The sequence below is a fragment of the Phoxinus phoxinus genome (genome assembly GCF_949152265.1).
Source record: "Phoxinus phoxinus genome assembly, chromosome: 5".
NCBI classification, from domain to species: Eukaryota; Metazoa; Chordata; class Actinopteri; order Cypriniformes; family Leuciscidae; genus Phoxinus; species Phoxinus phoxinus.
The window spans coordinates 19,539,292-19,554,418 of NC_136880.1; positions in this window are offsets into that span (position 1 = coordinate 19,539,292).

The window sequence follows — 15,127 nt, forward strand, 5'->3', positions numbered from 1 at the left end:
CTTATGGACCTTTTTTGGAGCGGGCTGGATGAGAACATCGCCCTAATGTTAATGGAGGATTACACTGGCTGGACCCTGGCCCAATATATAGATTTGGCTCTGCGGCTGGGTGGATCTTCCTTCACTGTTGGCGAGGTTAAGAAGGACATGTTCCCTAAACGTTTTTTGGTGAGGGGCATCACACTCCAAGATCAGACACTCCGAGCCTGAGCTCCACGTCAGCCCTGCCGAGCCTGAGCTCCACGTCAGCCCTGCCGAGCCTGAGCTCCACGTCAGCCCTGCCGAGCCTGAGCTCCACGTCAGCCCTGCCGAGCCTGCGCTCCACGTCAGCCCTGCCGAGCCTGAGCTCCACGTCAGCCCTGCCGAGCCTGAGCTCCACGTCAGCCCTGCCGAGCCTGAGCTCCACGTCAGCCCTGCCGAGCCTGAGCTCCACGTCAGCCCTGCCGAGCCTGAGCTCCACGTCAGCCCTGCCGAGCCTGAGCTCCACGTCAGCCCTGCCGAGCCTGAGCTCCACGTCAGCCCTGCCGAGCCTGAGCTCCACGTCAGCCCTGCCGAGCCTGAGCTCCACGTCAGCCCTGCCGAGCCTGAGCTCCACGTCAGCCCTGCCGAGCCTGAGCTCCACGTCAGCCCTGCCGAGCCTGAGCTCCACGTCAGCCCTGCCGAGCCTGAGCTCCACGTCAGCCCTGCCGAGCCTGAGCTCCACGTCAGCCCTGCCGAGCCTGAGCTCCACGTCAGCCCTGCCGAGCCTGAGCTCCACGTCAGCCCTGCCGAGCCTGAGCTCCACGTCAGCCCTGCCGAGCCTGAGCTCCACGTCAGCCCTGCCGAGCCTGAGCTGATTCACGTCCAGCCTGAGATGCTCCAAGTCACAACTGCCCACCCAGAGGCCGTTCAAGTCACGTCTGCCTATCTAGAGCCTGCCCTTCACGCCAGTCCAGCCGAGCCTGCCCTTCACGCCAGTCCAGCCGAGCCTGCCCTTCACGCCAGTCCAGCCGAGCCTGCCCTTCACGCCAGTCCAGCCGAGCCTGCCCTTCACGCCAGTCCAGCCGAGCCTGCCCTTCACGCCAGTCCAGCCGAGCCTGCCCTTCACGCCAGTCCAGCCGAGCCTGCCCTTCACGCCAGTCCAGCCGAGCCTGCCCTTCACGCCAGTCCAGCCGAGCCTGCCCTTCACGCCAGTCCAGCCGAGCCTGCCCTTCACGCCAGTCCAGCCGAGCCTGCCCTTCACGCCAGTCCAGCCGAGCCTGCCCTTCACGCCAGTCCAGCCGAGCCTGCCCTTCACGCCAGTCCAGCCGAGCCTGCCCTTCACGCCAGTCCAGCCGAGCCTGCCCTTCACGCCAGTCCAGCCGAGCCTGCCCTTCACGCCAGTCCAGCCGAGCCTGCCCTTCACGCCAGTCCAGCCGAGCCTGCCCTTCACGCCAGTCCAGCCGAGCCTGCCCTTCACGCCAGTCCAGCCGAGCCTGCCCTTCACGCCAGTCCAGCCGAGCCTGCCCTTCACGCCAGTCCAGCCGAGCCTGCCCTTCACGCCAGTCCAGCCGAGCCTGCCCTTCACGCCAGTCCAGCCGAGCCTGCCCTTCACGCCAGTCCAGCCGAGCCTGCCCTTCACGCCAGTCCAGCCGAGCCTGCCCTTCACGCCAGTCCAGCCGAGCCTGCCCTTCACGCCAGTCCAGCCGAGCCTGCCCTTCACGCCAGTCCAGCCGAGCCTGCCCTTCACGCCAGTCCAGCCGAGCCTGCACTTCACGCCAGTCCAGCCGAGCCTGATACTGACAGCGTCATGCCCTCCGAGCCAGTGTCTGCGCACAAGATGGCGGCCGCCGAGCCAGTGTCTGCGCACAAGATGGCGGCCGCCGAGCCAGTGTCTGCGCACAAGATGGCCGCCGGCGAGCCAGTGTCTGCGCACAAGATGGCCGCCGGCGAACCAGTGCCAGCGTCTGTTCCTGAACCAGAGCCAGCGTCTGTTCCTGAGCCGGACCCAGCGTCTGTTCCGGAACCTGTTTCTGTGTTTGTGTCTGTTCTTGTGGCCGTTACTGTTCTGGTGTCTGTTCCTGAGCCAGTGGTGTCTGTTCCAGTTCCTGAGCCGGTGGTGTCTGTTGCTGTTGCAGTTCCTGAGCCGGTGGTGTCTGTTGCAGTTCCTGTGCCGGTGGTGTCTGTCGCAGTTCCTGAGCCGGTGGTGTCTGTCGCAGTTCCTGAGCCGGTGGTGTCTGTCGCAGTTCCTGAGCCGGTGGTGTCTGTCGCAGTTCCTGAGCCGGTGGTGTCTGTCGCAGTTCCTGAGCCGGTGGTGTCTGTCGCAGTTCCTGAGCCGGTGGTGTCTGTCGCAGTTCCTGAGCCGGTGGTGTCTGTCGCAGTTCCTGAGCCGGTGGTGTCTGTCGCAGTTCCTGAGCCGGTGGTGTCTGTCGCAGTTCCTGAGCCGGTGGTGTCTGTCGCAGTTCCTGAGCCGGTGGTGTCTGTCGCAGTTCCTGAGCCGGTGGTGTCTGTCGCAGTTCCTGAGCCGGTGGTGTCTGTCGCAGTTCCTGAGCCGGTGGTGTCTGTCGCAGTTCCTGAGCCGGTGGTGTCTGTCGCAGTTCCTGAGCCGGTGGTGTCTGTCGCAGTTCCTGAGCCGGTGGTGTCTGTCGCAGTTCCTGAGCCGGTGGTGTCTGTCGCAGTTCCTGAGCCGGTGGTGTCTGTCGCAGTTCCTGAGCCGGTGGTGTCTGTCGCAGTTCCTGTCGTCGCAGTTCCATGGACTGTCGTCTCCGCCCTGGCCGCCAGATGGACTGTCGTCTCCGCCCTGGCCGCCAGATGGACTGTCGTCTCCGCCCTGGCCGCCAGATGGACTGTCGTCTCCGCCCTGGCCGCCAGATGGACTGTCGTCTCCGCCCTGGCCGCCAGATGGACTGTCGTCTCCGCCCTGGCCGCCAGATGGACTGTCGTCTCCGCCCTGGCCGCCAGATGGACTGTCGTCTCCGCCCTGGCCGCCAGATGGACTGTCGTCTCCGCCCTGGCCGCCAGATGGACTGTCGTCTCCGCCCTGGCCGCCCGAGGGGTCTTCACCGCCGTGGCCGCCCGAGGGGTCTTCCCCGCCGTGGTCACGCCCACGTCCTGCTCCGCCCTGGTCGCCTGTACAGCCTGCGGGTTGTTCCTTGTTGTTGTCTGTCATGTGATTCCTTGTTTGCCATGTGTCTTGTTAATTGTCTGATCATTGTTCCCAGGTGTTTCTGATTAGCCACGCCCCCTTGTTATCTTGTTAGTCTTGTTTGCCTGTGTATTTATAGCCCTTGTGTTTCACTTGTTACCTTGTCAGTTGTTGTACATGTAATGGTTGTCTCTTATCGGTCTGGTTTTGTTCCTTTGTTCCCTGTTTCATGTGTGACTTCATTAAAATACCCTGCGTATAGATCCTCTGCTTCGCCTCCTGTCTTCAACACGTTACAGAATGAATGCAAGTAGAAAACATTTAAAGTTGGCAGTGTATCAATGGAGTAAGCATTGACATCAAAGTGTATTTGATCATAATATTGTAATTGTACTGTTGATGCAGAGTACGAAGCCCCCAAGGGGAAATGTGATGTGAGATAGAAGGCAAAATTATATATCAATGCTTTTGCATGAAAAAGCTCAATTTCACAGGGGTTTTGCGAGCGAATGCAAAGTTTTACTGGGGGAACACAGTTGTTTTGTGGGAGTACATGAAGAATTTGTGATGATTTCATAGCGAGTGAACACAAAAGCATTAAAAAAAAAATCCTCCCATTTGATTTTCTTTTCATCACCCTGTACAATAGCAATGAAACAACCAGAAAACACTAATCATTTGGCTCATTTATGAGGCCACAAGCTTCTGTGGACAGTAAAATAGTAAAAGTAATATAAATACATATATTTAAAAAAACCATCAGAAGTAGAAAGTAAATAAGAAAAAAATAACCAATACCTATTGTAACAAACTAAAGAGAGTATGTATTAGCTTATTAAAAATAAGATAGTTGGAGTAAAATAATGCTCAAAACTTACTAAATCCAAAGCAAGTCCGAAGACTATAATGGGAAATGTGCAGAACTCTATCACAGTGCAAGCAGCCAATGCTTGGTTTGCAGTTATACAGTTTATATTTGAAACATCCTGTTTCCTGAAGTAACTTACGGAAAAAAGTGATCTATGCGGATAACTGATCTCAACCACTGAATGAAGTGAATAGGAAATTGGATGCTTTGTACTTAATTTGTGTCAGCAAAAATGGGCAGTCGATATCCAGACAACAATCCGCTTAGGCAATTTTTAATATGCGGCCTGAAAAAAAAATCTAAATGAATACATTTTTTACTCATTGCTTGATGGACTCTTTCAGCGTGGTACGGTTAAAGATGAGACGCACTAAGTAAACAGCTGTTTGCCCTTCTTTTTGCATGACTAAAGTGAAGATGGAGGGACTACATCAAAGTCCCACATTAAATCAGGTGAATGGATAATTAATGCAATGCATATTTTCTTTTTTTTCTGAAGGGAAGGATGAAATCTTATTTCTTTTTAAAATGCATGGAATGAATATAATATAAATAAAACAATCTCCACCTGATTCAGGAAGTGATGTCAAAGAGTGTTTTATATTATTCCATATTATTGTATGTTTATAGTGCCATGCTTAGACGAAGACAGCGTGCAATAACTCCTCTCAAACGCAGCCTTAACCTTTGCAGTGCACATTAATAATGAATACACTTGGCACACATGGAGACAGTTCTTTGCATTTAATAGGCATAAAATATAAATGCACTATAAATTCTGCACATAACCTTAGTGGAATTTGTTTACTAAAGCAGCCAGAGAATACAAATATTACATATGTACTGTAGAGTTTCCGGAAAAGTCCAAAAGGTTCACATACTTTTTCCTTTCCAGATGAGCTGAATTCAATCACAAACAGCATTTTCAACTCTGAAAGTGAAGTATGTAAGAGATCTGATGGTGCAGCAAGGGAACTGAATAATATTCTAGAAAATAATGCATAAGTACACACTGCATGGCACTAAAGTATGGATTTAGGCAGAAATAACTGAAACCCCTCAGGAATTCAAACGAGGAACTTCAACCAGATGCTGTGTGAAGCTGCTGATCAGACCGGCACGGCAGTTAGGAGACATTTTTGTCTCATTTTTCTTTTCAAACCTGTACAGTTTTTGTGGTGTTCAAAGCATTACATATCAATGGGACTAAAGTCAGTCTGTTTCTTGAGTTTGAACTTCTAAATTATTGATTCATCCCCATGATTTCATCAATGTAATGTTGCAAGACCTGGATTCTTTATTAATTTTAGATCTTGATCCTCTGCTGTATAGAATTTTCCACAAACCAGTGTTTCAATTCACTGGTGTCTTCATTGGACAAAAATTGGAAGTCCTGCTGTATAGCGCATCCCCATGGCATTACTTCTTACATATTATTTAACGGGTGGAAGTAAGCTTGGTTTTTATTGAAGTATTTGGTGTTATTTAAGGTTTGGTAGGATTTCTTTTTTTTTCAACTACTCAATATGTTGTTGCACTCTGAACAGGACTGCGGTGACACAGTGCGGCATCCAGATACCATTTACCAAGCCTTACAAAAGCCTTACCTTTTTCTATTTTTTGTTTTAATCTTCTGAGCTTCTATAACTTTCTTTTGAAATCCTTGAAAATTTCTTTTTGATCAGGTCTCATCGCTCTAAAACAGAATATTGAAGTGCAGGGATCCAAAATAGGATTATTTTTTTGATATGGCGCTGCAGGTTAGGAGGTTCACATCTTTTTTCTGAAATATTCACTCGCACAGCTTTTTAGTCTGTTCATTATATTTAGTGTCATTTTATGTGCATGCATGTCAGAGATCATATAGTCAGCTGGTCATTATCACGAGCTAAACGCTGACAGGGATCAGGATCAGGTCTTGTATCGCCCTGAAGGGGTATATTTTGTGATAATGACCAGCTGGATGCATTATTCTGCTTATTTCACAGCTACATGCCGCTTTCTATGAAAACAGTACTCTGTGGTGTTCCATTATTTCCATTACTTAAAGCATTACAGGCAAAAACTCAATGTTTTTCTTTTGATAACTGCATATAAACTATTATCCAGCATAAAAGTAATAGTTTTAAAACCACCCTTAATTTTGACCTGTTTCACAGCAGAGGTCTGGAATTTTTTTTTACTGTTTAACAATTAAAATCATAATCTTTTTAACTTGCAAAAAGAAAGATAGTAAAAAACATTAGATAAAATGAATCATAAATTTGTAATTTACATAGGTATTAGTCTGTTTCACTTTATGTACATAGCCCTGTTACCGTATGGCAAAGGCTTTGTTTTTTATAAACGAAATAAAGTCAAAATGTATTTATTTATTTTATTAAAAAATAAGGCCCTTTTGGTACATTTGCCAATGAAGACCGGATGTGCCACGAAGCATGATGTCCCATTGGCTTCTGTGCATCAGATGCCATTTCACTTAATGTTAAAACTGCTACTGGAGAGTTGGGGAAAGTGCCACTTAAAAAAATAGGAGACTGCAAAGTGACACTGCAATAACCAGTCAGATTCTGTTATTTCAGAGAGCCGTGTAATAAAGCACACTTGCTGAGGAGGCAAAGTCTACATTTGAATTTACTTTATATTAGGCGTTTTTTCAATCACACGTCTGATGTGAAACATCTGGGACATCACTAACACCGTTATGCAACTATTACATGAAACTACTGCAGCAATCCAATTTATATAAGTGCCTCTTGAGCTCATAAAGTTGCAGTAAGTTAAATTAAGTTAGCTTCTAATCTCTCTGAGGGAATAGGTTGATTATTTTGACAGTGAAAGGTGACCTTTAAAAGTTCAGATGAAAATTCATATTTATGTAAGAAGGCAAGCATCTATGCATGATCACACGCAAGAAAATAAAGTTTGTGACAAGAAAAGAGAGAGACTGAGATACATGTGCGTTGCAGATATGGAGGGAATAATAGTGGGTGAGGCTGTACTCTGAGCTTTTGAAATGCAAACTAGTGCTGTACAGTGTGGAAATGATGGAGAACATCCTCTGTGGGTCAACCCAGAACCCACTGCAGAGCCCACACTATAGAGGAGGAATTCAAGCTGCAGTGTGGAAGTGTTCAGCAGATGAGCTGCACAAACCAATGAGCTAAACTATATATATGAACTGCGTCTTCTAGGCTTCATCCAGGGTGCCAGTTATGCGTATGGCTTCGTCTACCCCATGTTAGAGAATATCCAACTTTATAAAACTTAGTTAAAAAACTATATCTGGCTTTTAATTGTATGTAAGCTGGGAACTGAGGCATGCTGAGTGTGTATTTGAACCTTATTATATGTATTATTCCTTAAAAATGCAAAAAATTCCCCCCAAAAATGTAAACTATTGATATTTAAAACTTTAAAATGAATCAGTTTAAGATGTTCACAAATACTGATTTTTTCACAAATTATTAATTAGAGAACCTGTTTGAATGACTTTTAAAAATCCTTATGCAGTAATAAAAGGTGGGGTATGTGATTTGCAAAACGGCTCGCAGATTTTGAAAATACACAACTCAAATGGTCCTACCTTCTTTCCTTTGACTCCACCCATTCAAAGTACATGGACATGGATGGGGGGAGGGGGGGATGGTACGACCGATTGATTGACGCACTTACTGTCCAATGATTCTAGGTGGTCTTGGAAATGATTGGCTGGAGTTTTTCGAGTCCTGCCCGTTCCACAGATGATTAAATTGCTTAATTTTTATTTCAGTGCTTCTAACTCAGTGGCTGTAAGTGGGTTAGGAATAGGATTTTAAGTGATTTTGAAAAAATGGCCAAAAAAGAGAATTACATACCCCACCTTTAAACAACCAAAATGGAAAAAACATAATTATTTGTAAAAAAAATTGAAACCCTGCCATAAAACTGAATTCATTATGAGTTTAGTCATATAGGTCATTTAGGTTTTTTTTCTGACAATGCCAATTTACTTCAATCTTACAACAGATACATTCATATTTAATGATGATCATGATGAGCTGTAAAAATCAAAGAGATATGCTGTGAAATATGTTTTGTTGCACGTCAGAATTATCACAGAGTTCATGTTACAGTAAAGTGGTAAGGTAAGGTGTAAAAAGAGGGTCTCACGAGAGAAATTGAGAGTTTAATTTCTTTGAAGCTACAGAAGCCTTGAGAAACTCGTTACCTTTTGGAAACCCAAGAGACCCATTTGGTCCTGGCTGAAAGCTCAGAGGAAAAAAGGCTTGTGAGTGTTTATGGCTATGGAAGCAGCTTTCTTGGTATCAGAATTTTCTATAGTATATATTTTAGAGTAGGCAGGCTGCATGTTATTTTATGAATATTCACAAAATAAATATTTACATTTAAATATACAGTATGTTGGCTAATTTCTTGGCTTGTAATAACTGCTTTAATGAGATGATTGTATCTGCTTAAAATAATGCATGATGTTAGCACTCTGCATGATTTGTATTATCTTAACTGTTGTTACATTTCAGAGATTACTTGGACACAGTCACCTCTGATAGCAAATGACTCAAAATTGTAATGTAGACATATGCGTTTTCTGTAAAGCTTTGAAATGATAGGTATAGTTAAAAGCACTGTGCAAATGTGAACTGAATCGAATTTAATTGAATTAATTTCTGCCAGACTGAATTAGCATTTGAATTAGGTCACCCCTTCACTCAAAAATTCCACCAAGGACAATAACCAATTTTGGTACTATCTTGCGTCACCACTTGGCGTACACTGTAAAATCTAGGTCCTGTTGAAAAACTAATCAAGAGAAGTGTGACAGTGAAGTTAAACCCTTGATGCACTGACAACAACTAGACAATATATTCAGAACAGTATGTGAGATAAGTAGGTCAATGGCAAATAAGATTGTTTTATAAATGAATTTTTTTTTTTGTATTTATGTTGGTTTCATATGATTTTTAAAACGTACATACAATGTCATATCAACACAAGTTTATATTTAATGACTCTAAAAGTTTTGTGTTGTAATCAAGTAAAAAGTAATAGTAAAAAGTAAAAAGTAATAACAACCGGGGCTGTTGAAGCTGAGGCAATGACAGGATCGGATGACACTGTAGGATCCAGAGGCCTTGACGAGCACTTGAGGAGCGAAGGGGTGCCGGTGGACTGAGGCGACTCCGGAGCGACCGAGGACAAAGGCGGATCCGGAGGGAAGGAGGAGCTGAAGGGGTGCCGGTGGACTGAGGCGACTCCGGAGCGATCGAGGACAGAGGCGGATCCGGAGGGAAGGAGGAGCTGAAGGGGTGCCGGTGGACTGAGGCGACTCCGGAGCGACCGAGGACAAAGGCGGATCCGGAGGGAAGGAGGAGCTGAAGGGGTGCCGGTGGACTGAGGCGACTCCGGAGCGACCGAGGACAGAGGCGGATCCGGAGGGAAGGAGGAGCTGAAGGGGTGCCGGTGGACTGAGGCGACTCCGGAGTGACCGAGGACAAAGGCGGATCCGGAGGGAAGGAGGATTCGAAGGGGTGGAGGGACGAAGCACAGCAAAAGGCCCGGAAGAGCGATATCTGACCAAGGTGGAGCCAGAGGGGGCGAGGAGCCAAGGGGGAGCCGACTGGTCGATGGGCCGAGGTGGATTTACGGGAATGGCGTGGGGATCCACACTCAAAGGCAGAGCTTGTGCCCAGAATCTCCGAGGCAGACACAACTTGAATTGGTAAATCCAATGGTGGAGTCCAGGGACTGAAGGGCGCCAGCAAAAGCGGGCCGAGGTGAAAGAAGGAGGCAGGGTGGGTGTATTATCCACAGCAGTGAAGTCTTAGAGCTGGATAGGACCAGCGGTGATGAAGGCTTTATGTTGGGCGGAATCAGAAAGGCTACCATCATCCTCAACCTCCTCTAAACATCCCACAGGCTCGTGTGTAGACGTCGGCTCACACACCTGGTCAGACTGGGTGACAACTTCCGTTTCTAGGACGGACATGGCTGCATGCTCTGGCTCCGTTGTGGTCTTAGGCATAGGCTAAGGGTCCATGGCGGGTGTCAGCATCCAGCTCTGCGGTGGCTCAGGCTCCTTTCCTGCCGCGGTCGAGGGCTCAGGCTCTGCAGTGTCCATTAACGCTGGCATCAGCTGAGGGTAAGCGCACTGCAGACATCGGAGGATCACCTCTCTCCAGGTTCCTTTCTCCAGGTTTGGTAATTCCAGGGGCATCAAAACTATTTTTTTTTTCCATTTTGCAACCAAACATATCACAATTATTTTTCAATTCAGAAATTAAAGCATGTTCGTCATAGAAGTAGTTTATTTAAATCATTGTTTGTATGTTTTTGAATAAATTAATGTATTTGTAAATTAATTAATGGATCCAGACAAATATAGCATCATGACATTGACCTCAATAACACAAGCAAAACCCGAAGACACCACACAGAGAAATCAATACTTGTCTGGAATTATAATCGTTTCATGTGAAACCCATTTCCATACAGTATGACTTCCGATACATGACCACAATTGGAGATATCATTTGTAGCTCATACATATCCTCCTGATAACTACTCCAATTACAATATAGCTGGGAGGGAGGCATAGAATCAGACTTGACTCAGCACCTGGAATACAATGGCTCAATAAGTAAATAAAACGCATATATTTCATCAAAACAGTTAAGGTAGTGCTTTTCTATCAATGTTTCTTATTACAACGAGGTTGCACATGAGGATTCAAGAAGACAGGCACATATGGAACTCCTTAGCTTTTGATCCCTTGAATCTTCATGTGCTCTCTATGTTGTGGCTGCTCAAGGCTGATCTTCCTTTCCTTTATTCTGTTTAATCTCTCTGTTTTCACTGTATCATACTTACAGTTAGCATCAATAAATGGACAAATTAAGTAAAATGAAACCAAATTCAGTGTTAATTAGTTTCTACCTTCTCATCATACATGTAAAGTACAAAGTGAGAAAGATTCGATAGCTTGAAAAGAACTTGATACACTAGCTCGCATCCTGTGTAGATAGACTTTTGACTATTGACAAATCGATGGGGTAAATAAATGCATTTTTTATTATTATCAGAGATTACTAGACCATAACTCATCGAATTTCATTGAATTTTGCATTTCAAAAAGTCAAAAAGTGTCAAAACCTGGATTTGAATAACAGCGACTGATCAATGTAAACCATTTGAATATGACAGTTACTTTACATTTCTCAGAGTTTCCGGAGTTTCCTCCATGGTGTTAGTCAGAAAGTTAATTACAGACAGACTTGATCTGGGATAGCTGAAGCCCTGCTGGGGATCTGTGTGTGAGAAACATTATCTGGCAAAAGTAAGACTTTCCTCCGCTATCTCCTATCACAGGAAGTGGCTTGTGTCACACTATCACCTAGGCTCTTATTTTTGTACAACATTATACTGTTTCATTGACGCAAGAGCATGCTGCCGTATCCGCTATACAACACTTGCAATCAATACAAACCACATCTCATGTCTCATACCTATGATGTTTTCAATTATATACTGTACATGTGTCAAATGTCTGAATAAAATTGTTCAGTTTATGTCTCATATTTACACAGAAGCAATTTGCTAGGAATTTTTTTTAATAAAAATACTTTTTTCTGAGTAATAAAGCTTAAGCACTACTGGGTGTCCTAGGAGCTGTTATGTACAAAGACTCTGTGCAGTTGACAATTGTGAGTACAATGCAGAATATTTTCTGCATAGATTAACCTAAAGCAAGATATTGGATCTGAAATCAAATGTTGAAATATTGAGGTTAATTCATTAACACGGCAGGTTTTTAGAGCACAGACTAATACCATTGGGACATGTGATGTTTTACAGTTTCTTTAGTGATATTTGAGGCTATACCAGGTCCATAACTGTAATATTACGTTTTTGCACATTCGTAGTGATTCTAATAATGCTGGAATGAATATATCTATGCAGGTTGTTTTTTTATACATAATATATGGCAAATGTTACATATCTTATGAAACAAAAAATATTTGAATTTTGATCAAAGGCTAGTTCAGAGGTTTCCATGATTTGGCTTAAACAGAGATGCACAAGCTGTGCGGAGGTAGAATTATGCATCAAACCATCAGCAGCATTAGCTTTAGCATTTAGCACTGAACTACGCACCGCGAGAGGTAATTACTGAAGCGCTTGATTTTGTTATGTGTGGACAGTCGCAGTTCAACTAGAGCCAGCAAAATCCGAGGACTTTGGGGGGACCCCCCACACCCACAAAAAAAACGTATTATGATTTTGGATTGTTGCGAGATGGGCCTTTATAATAGCCTGGCTTTGCCCTCCTACGTACTTCCGCTAAATTTTAATTTTCCTTCAGTACTACGTCTGGGATTGTGGTATATTCTATATTCTTGGGTTTTCTCCTACACATTTTTTACCGGTCCAATCAGCGAACAGAGGGAGTGGCTGAGAACGATGGCGTTGAGGTTGTGCGCTAGTTTGAGTCGTCATTCATCACGACCAAACGTTAGCGATTGGTTATGACAGATCCAGAGTGGCTCTGGGCAGATCCAATAGTTTTAAACTTCAACACAGTACCCGCCTACAAGGAAGATAATGCTTGTCAATGGAGAGAGGCCAGATTTCTCTGTACAAATGAAATGCACGAGAGTCTGGTAGAACAGGCTACCTTTATAAGGGTTGAACAACATGAACAGCATATTTCTGGACAAAATAGAAAAAAATATAATGTTCAGAATTGACATAAAATACATGATTTCTGTCTTTCAAACCTAAAACTTCAACTTAATTTTTTAATATACTTAAACTTAATTTTAAAACTACTCAATCTACTCACAAAAAAGTGGCATGCAGCAAGTAAAATCATTAAATAACTCATTAAAATATCAAATATCATTAAATATATTGATCATTAAATCATTAATCTCTGTACACTTTGTCCTAAGTACCACCTGGCAATGAAAACATAATGAATTAGAGTACTAGCTCTTCGATTGGCTGGTGTGAAAAGATGTCACTCCTCAGGCAGGAAGCTCTTTTTTACTTAGAAAAAACTTATTGCTAACAGGAACTGGAAATATCCTAAATATCAGTCAATTGCAGGTTAAATGTCAGGACATTAGAGACGCTCAGTGCATCACATACTGTTTAGTGTTTTTTTTCACCAGACAATGGGACATGCATGGCCAGGACTCAAACAGTCTCTTGAGACTCGCACACAGATCGAATGTCTTTCATCCTCTCTGGGAGCATTGCTGTAATTGTCACTGTCTAATGGAAACAAGTCATGTAAAGAGATCTGGCCAGGGAGACTGAGTTAGGGCTGAACAGGACAACAGGCTCATTCACAAAACCAAATAAAAGTGAACCCCTGTGGTTATGATGTAATTGTTTCATTCTGAAGATTCAACAGAAGCCCATTTCTAAAATGTAGTAGGCCCATTTTGTTGTATTAAGCCACACTTAAAAGTATATATCATTGCATTAGATAACAAAATCAAACCAAGACCAGACACTATACAAAAACTTTTGTTTGGATCGAAAGCAATGAAATTCATATTTTAAGTGACATTTAAAGGGATAGTTCACCCAAAAATGAAAATTCTGTCAGTAATTACTCACCCTCATGTTGTTCCAACCCCGTAATGCTGGTTACACACCAAAATATTTTTTACATCTTATAGGATTTTCAGAATGTGATAGACCACAAACATGAGGACAAAAAATCGTATTCAATCGTATATTAAAAAAAATTGTATAAACATTCGTGCTGTTGCCACAAATAAACAAGGTGATCCTCCATCTCTGCTGTCCACATCAATTTCACTTTGAGCTGCACCATGACTACGTTTGTTATGCTTCCATCTTCCATCATCTCGCTTTCTGATTGGATATTGTTCCGTTTCACGCAGGGGGGCAGTGTTCCGAAAGATATTGAAGCCGACCTGGGCGCCGCCATTGGCTAGCGGACCCCCACCTGCTGTTAGCATTCCATTGACTCCCATTCATTTTGGCGTCACTTTGACAGCGAATAACTTTACATCTGGTGCGTTTAAAGACACCGTTTGTCCATTGTTTATTTCTAAAGAAACACGAAAATGTATAAAAGGCTCCATTACCTTGTATCTTACGTTATGGCCCCGTATAAGCAGTTTTTGTAAAAACAGGCTAACGATTGCGTCATACCCGCGCGACTCTGTCGCACAAGTCGAAAAATTACCGTATGGACAGGCAGAGAAGCTCACAAGCAATCGGGAGGACGTGGAGGCATAAAGTCAAGGGAGAAGCCCATAGAGAGTGATAAAGTTGCTCCCGTTGCTAGCTCATGGACAGCAAGTACCCACACTCTCCGTCTCTGAGAGATTCGGAAGGGAATGATTCAGATTTCTCTCGGCACAGCTACTAGAAGACCTACAGGTTGCTCACGTCACATCTACGTCGTCAAGCTCAGTTTGAGTCTGCGCAGTTCGCCTTGCGATCAGGAAGTAAGTGCTTCTAATTGACTTCACTGCTCTCCGTTGAAACCTATGGGGTCGCTGTGTCCAGTTTATATACTGTCTATGGTTTCACGTGATAATCTCCAGAGCGTGCACGGGTTTGTCCTCGGGGTTCCCCCCACACATCAGGATTTCTGATCGTGATCGAGGCGCATCCGACATTCTTCCGAGCAGGTTCGGACACTCTTAACACACATCACACCAAGGGAAAATCTGATAAGATAATCTGTAGAACCATCAAGATAATCGGGACATAGCTAGGATTGTCGGAAGGGGGGAAATCGGCCCAAAATCAGCCCGATTATCTTTTGGTGTGTACCCAGCATAAGACTTTCGTTCATCTGCGGAACACAAATTAAAAGTGTGTTTGCGTAGTATATCTGCGCAGCGCGTCTGTGTTGCACGTCACCACATAGGCTCACCATTGGCCGACGCTGGTCATGTGTGTGATGCATGTGACGTACAACACAGAAGCGCTGCGCAGATATACTACGCAAACACACTCAGGCCCACGGAGAATATAATGAATAGTGGAATAAAGTTGTTGGTTTTGTTTGGTTTTTGCGCACAAAAAGTATTCGCACAAAAGTGAGACAGCTCTCAGATTTCATCAAAAATATCTTAATTTGTGTTCCAAAGATGGACGAAAGTATT